Source organism: Physeter macrocephalus, chromosome 21, assembly GCF_002837175.3.
Source record: "Physeter macrocephalus isolate SW-GA chromosome 21, ASM283717v5, whole genome shotgun sequence".
NCBI classification, from domain to species: domain Eukaryota; kingdom Metazoa; phylum Chordata; class Mammalia; order Artiodactyla; family Physeteridae; genus Physeter; species Physeter macrocephalus.
This window is the reverse complement of record NC_041234.1, coordinates 8607747-8614188: the sequence shown is the minus strand read 5'-3', so window position 1 is coordinate 8614188 and position 6442 is coordinate 8607747. Positions and strand designations below refer to the sequence as shown.

The window sequence follows — 6442 nt, the reverse complement described above, 5'->3', positions numbered from 1 at the left end:
AAAAAAAAAAAAAAAAAAAAATGTGGTATATCTAGAACTGCTTATAGGATTTCTAAGACAGGGAATTTACTGGGAGCTGGTCTCTGGGGCCAAGTGTCGTCCCTTGATCCTCCTAGGCATGAAGCTCAAATGACTGTTAAGTGGCCTTTGCCTGTTAGACAGCTGTCAGCTTCATTTCTCATGTTAGTCTCATCTCTTGGTGGTGATGTGGACACATCTGTCTCAGACATAGATGGTTGGATTGTAAGGAACATCACCCACTAAGCTAGCTTTTTCAGTAGGGAGGAATGCAAAGGGCTGTCTAATAGAAGCCACAGAAAGCTGAAAAGCAGGCCTTAGCAAGGACAGGACCTAGGGCAGCTTGGGAAGCTGTCAGGAGGGGTTGTCTGTGGACATACTTACTCTGCTGCTCTGCCCACAACTCAGCTCCTGACCCACTCAGTCTCCACCTTTTTTTTTTTTTTTGGCTGTGCAGCGTGGCATGTGGGATCTTAGACCAGGGATTGAACCTGCACCCCCTGCAGTGGAAGTGCAGAGTCTTAACCACTGGACCACCAGGGAAGTCCCCAGTCTCCACCTCTTAGTTCTAATTCCTGAAAGAGGGAATCTGAGGATCTCAGAAACCACTGAGTAGGCCATGGCTTGGCTCTCTTAATTGGGTGTCCTAACCCAGTTCCCTGGGCTGTGGGGTGGGGCAGTTTTCATAGAACACATGGGGTGGGGTGAGGGAGAAATAAAGAAATAGGAACCACATCATAGATGCTTAAGCCATTCCACCATGTGTGCAGATATTTCCCCACTTTTTACCTTAAACATTTTTACCCCACTCTTCGCTCCCCACACCCCAACACACAACACATCTCACAGAAACAGCCTTACCATTGTCTGACAGTTGAATACACAGTTACCACCATTTACCTGACGCTTTTCCTCAGTGCCTGTGGTACTATGGTCTTGACCGCAACTATTCTGACTTTAGAAAGGGGATGGAGGGGAGAGAGGAATTACCCATCGTGTTTTCTATTTAATAATGACATGCTAGGCAGGTGTCATCTAAACCTAGCTGGGCAATTTTTTAAAAATGTATTTATTTTTATTTATTTTATTTTATTTTTGGCTGTGTTGGGTCTTCGTTGCTGCGCGTGGGCTTTTCTCTCGTTGTGGCGAGCGGGGGCTACTCTTCGTTGCGGTGCGCAGGCTTCTCATTGTGGTGGCTTCTCTTGTTGCGGAGCACAGGCTCTACGTGCACGGGCGTCAGTAGTTGTGGCACATGGGCTCAGTAGTTGTGGTGCACGGGCTTAGTTGCTCCGTGGCATGTGGGATCTTCCCAGGCCAGGGATCGAACCCGTGTGCCCTGCATTGGCAGGCGATTCTTAACCACTGCGCCACCAGGGAAGCCCCCTTAGCTGGGCAATTTTAACAAGAGAAATATATCTGCTTGGGGAGCAGTGTCTGAAACCTCTTCATCCCAATCCTCCCCCATTGGCATAACAGTTGGGAATAAAGACTACCAAGTTGTTGGGAGATGGTACATCCTTCCCACTAGTTAATAAAGTGATGCTCTGCCTTCACAGCGTATTAATTAAAAAGGTAATCAGTGCATGCTTCAAGTTTGCTGTTTGAAACTCAACAGCAATAAAATCAGAACACTACTCAGATTTTTTTTCTCATAAAGAAATGAATAACAAATTAGGGCCACAGGGGTAGAGTAATCACATTTTGAATGATTTCTCCTGAGCATGCCTTTAATAACCTGTATGCGTCGGGTAAGAAGAACAAAGAAAGGCAAAGTTAATTATCTAGGAAAAGCTTCATCTAGGAGTTTTAGTCCCATTAGCCCAGGGTTTCTCAGCCTTGGTACTACTGGTACTTGGGGCCAGATAATTCTTTATTGTGGGGAGCAGTCCTGTGCCTATAGTAGGATATTTAGCAGCATCCCTGGTCTCTAACCAGTAGATGCCAGTAGCACCCTTCCACCCAGGTTGTGACAACCAAAAATGTCCCTAGACATTGTTAAATATCCCCTGCGGGGCAAAATCACCCTGGATTGAAAACTACTGAGTTAACTACACACGTTTCTTCTCACCCCTCATTCCCTGGATCCCTCCAGGGTTTGCTGTTTTAAACCCTTGGAACCAAACGTACCAGGCCACCTACATTTTCCAGGGAGTAATATGAAAAGAAGTTGCCTGGGTCAAAATTACTTGTCCAGATGACAAGAAGGGCTCCTTGCGTTTCTGTATTGAAAAGTAGCAGACAAAAAGAACAAAGGAAGAAAGTCTAATAAAAGTATTCATTTAAGGCACTCAGCTAAACACATATTTATTCCCTAAAAAATCCTCAGGGACATCATTAGCCTTACTTTATTAGTGAGGAAACTGAGGCCGAAAGACGCTGAGTAATTTGCTGAAGAACACACAGTTTGTAATTTAGCAGTGGAGGTAGAAGTCTGACGGCAAACTTTGTGCATTTATACACATTGCCTCAGTACAGGCATTTAAAGTGCTAGACAGCTAATAAAGCAGTGACCAATTTTTATCTTTTCAAAAAATACTTTTATTATGGAGAAATTCAAACACATGCAAAATTAGACAAAACAGTTCCTTCCCATTTGTGCTGTTCACGTACACTTCACCTAGCGTCAACAATGATCAACTCATGACCAATATTGTTCCCTCTAGAGCTTTTCAACGTTGCCATTATGGACATTTTGGGCTGGATAATTATTTGTTACATGTGTCCAGTCCACACACAAGACAAAGCAAGACCCTAGCCAAGGTCTGACTGATTCAACTGGTAAAAGTACATTGAGTTGCTCTTGGTTTCAGACAGGTTTTTTTTTTTAATTTTTAATTTTTAAATTTGGCTGCGTTGGGTCTGTTGCTGCTCGCGGGCTTTCCCTGGTTGCGGTGCACGGGCTTCTCATTGCAGTGGCTTCTCTTGTTGAGGAGCATGGGCTCTAGGCGCACGGGCTTCAGTAGTTGTAGCACATGGGCTCAGCAGTTGTGGCACAAGAGCTCTAGAGCACAGGCTCAGTAGTTGCGGTGCACGGACTTAGTTGATCCGCAGCATGTGAGATCTTCCTGGGCCAGGGTTCGAACCCATGTCCCCTGCATTACCAGGTGGATTCTTAACCACTGCACCACCAGGGAAGCCCCCAGCTTCATACTTACGTAGACGTGAAAGAAATGTAGCCAGCTTCCTGTAGTCCTTGTCCCACATATCGAAAAGGACAACATGGAAACAAAAGAGGCCAGATGACCTCAACGCCCATTGATGAGGAGCCCATTGTAAATGGCAACTAACTGGTTTCAAACTCTTCAGCTCTACAGTGAGGAGGGCAGGGCAGGAAGCTCCATAGAACCAAGAAGGCATTAGAAACTCTCATGACAGCCTCTCAGAGGACGTAGGGAGGGAGTTGAAGATGGGCTCAGAGCGGCTCCTAACAGGCCTCCCATCTCTCATGTTCCAGGAAGATCACAGGGCATTCTGCCAACACTCAGATGAGCTGCAGTTCAAGTCTTTGCCGGTGTGAACTACATGGAGAGGTTCAAGGTCATCAGGGTACCAGGGCAGAGCTATTCCCCCACAGTGGAGGGCTGTTCCTATGCATTGTAGGATGTTTCGCAGCATCCATGGCCTCCACCCACTAGATGCCTGGAGCACCACCCCGCACGATGCGACAACCAAAACTGTCTCCAGACATCCTAAATGTACCTTGGGGGGCAAAATTGCACCCAGTTGAGAACTACTCATCTAGAGTCCTATCCACTCCTCACACCCACATGATATAGTTCATCTGCCAAAACTTTAGTGTATATTTCTAAAATAAAGTTTTTTAAAACATGAACACAATATCATTTTCATACCTAAACAAATTAATAATAATTCTTTTATAGCATCCAGAAACTGTTCAAATTTCTAGTTGTTTCATAAACCTTGTAATTTTTTTTACAGTGTTTTGAATTAGGATCCTAATAATATAGTCTATCTATCTCAATTGATTGCTATGTCTTCTAGATATGGTTTCTTTCTCTTTTTTTGCTGCAAAAAGCTTTATTGTTTCCATTTGGTCCAAGGCTTGGGAGAGAGCTCCAGGGTGGTTAAAAAGCTGCCTAGTGGCTGCAGAGAGGGGCTTCAGGCAGAAGCCCTGACGCCAGAGGGGCTCCTCAAAGGCCGCTGGGCTCCGGACGCTCCTAGTCGTGCCGGAGGGTGAGCCTTTCGACGAGGGACTCGCCCAGCCCCGCCTGGGGACCAGCCGGCCTGCGGAGGTTGGTCAGGTGGTCGCGCATCTTCTGGATGAGTTTCACCTGCTCATCCAGGAGGCGGCTCTCCGGGAGGTCACGGAGGCGGGGGTCTGCGCGGGCAGAGCCCAGGGCGTGCAGGTCCACAAGGGCCTGGTTCAGGTTCTCCTCCGCGAGCGAGCGCGACGGCTTCCACAGCGTCCTGGGTTTCACCCCACTCATCCTGAGACGCTTCTGCACGTCCTGGAAGAGGGCGCGGCTGCCGCCCTGCTTTTGCGTTTTCCAGAGGCGCTGGGCGCCCTCACGCTTCCCCCCGGGCACTTCGCGGAAAAAGTGGCCCAGGCCCTGCAGAGCCGCGTCGTGGCGGTGGAAATAGGAGCCCAGAGAGAGGTAGGTGCGGGAGGCCCGCAGATGCATGTTGACCAGGCGGTTGACGGCGGCCTCCACCTCGGCGGAATCATTCTGACGAATCTGGGAGCTCGTGGTGGATCGGTAATACGGAGTTAAGCTCAAAATACGGTGTTGGCGGTCCCGGTGGCCGAGGACAGCTGAGCGGCTGGTTCCGAAGGTCGCGAGTGGAGCACAGGTTGGAGGTGGTCGGAGGCAGGAGCGAGGGGCGCCCCTGGGTCTGTTGTGTCCACGCACCGCTGTAGCAGGAGACGGAGCCGCGGGACTGCCCAGCGCACTGCCTCTTTCAATTTTTTGATTGTACAAACTGGGTTTGTCCTATAGAGCATCCCACAATCTGGATTTTGTTGATTGCATCCCTGTGCCGTTAGCATACTCCTTTATCCCTTCTGTATTTCCCGTAAATTGGTCTTGGATCAAGAGGTGTGGTAACAGCCAGGTTCTATTTACTTGGCAAACTACTTCATAGGTGGGGCATGTTCCTCTATCAGGAGCATATAACATTTGGGATTGTCTTTTTGTCATGTTAGCAGTTGTTGGTGCTCAATGTCTAGATCCAGTCATTCACTTGGCATTATAATATATGGCTAGTCTCATTCATTGCTTTTTTCATTACCTTCATTACTCATTCTACAACGATACACTTCTCCTTCCTTACTGTTTGGTCACCCGGAGGTACAGTTTGTAGAGGAAAGGTAAGATACATGCCTAGTTCTTTCCCTTCAGTTCCCAGTTTTCAAAATAATGCATTCGTTCCCTTGAATTTTCCAATGCAGACAACTGACGTTTTGGGTTTGTTTGGGATTTTTTTTTTTTTTTGGTAGTATTAGGAACTCATGGATTTAAACATATTTGGTGGATTTCAATCCATTGCGGTTCTTACCCTTTGGATGCTTCCCTTTTCATCTTTGGTTGGCAGGAGTCTCTCCAAGTTGGTTCCTGAGTCCTTTCGATAATATCTATCCTTTAAAAAAAAGGATAATAGAACTTACATGTTCACATGAGTATTTCTTAAATATTTTTAAAAATTAATTAACTTATTTTTGGTTGCGTTGGGTCTTCATTGTGGTGCACGGGCTTCTCAATGTGGTGGCTTATCTTGTTTCGGAGCACGGTCTCTAGGTATGTGGGCTTCAGTAGTTGTGGCACACGGGCTCAGTAGTCGTGGCTTGTGGGCTCTAGAGCACAGGCTGAGTAGTTGTGGCGCACAGGCTTAGTTGCTCTGTGGCATGTGGGATCTTCCTGAACCAGGGCTCGAACCTGTATCCCCTGCATTGGCAGGTGGATTCTTAACCACTGTGCCACCAGGGAAGTCCCTCACATGAGTATTTTTATCTTCACAGTTTCACCCTACAACAGTGTTACTTAAAGTGTGGGCCTCAGGCAATACCTGTGAGCTGATGGAATGTCAAACTGACCGGCCCTACCCAGGCCTACTGAATTAGAGTCTCTGGGAATGGGGCCCAGCAAACTGTAGTTTAACAAGTTCTCCAGGTGATTCTTACGCACATTAAAGTTTGAGGACATATGCTCTACAAGAATTGACTTCAGGGTAGGACAGGAATAAAGACACAGACGTAGAGAATGGACTTGAGGACACGGGGAGGGGGAAGGGTAAGCTGGGACGAAGTGAGAGAGTGTCATAGACTTATATATACTACCAAATGTAAAATAGAGAGCTAGTGGGAAGCAGCCGCATAGCACACGGAGATCAGCTCAGTGTTTTGTGACCACCTAGAGGGGTGGGTTAGGGAGGGTGGGAGGGAGATGCAAGAGGGAGGAGATATGGG

The 6442-nt window shown here is 47.3% G+C and overlaps 1 pseudogene; it reads right to left on the bottom strand.

The window, feature by feature from the left end:
* Nucleotides 1-4196: 4196 nt before the first annotated feature.
* LOC112062007 (ferritin light chain-like) overlaps nucleotides 4197-6442 on the bottom strand; it is a 6318-nt pseudogene continuing 4072 nt past the window's right edge.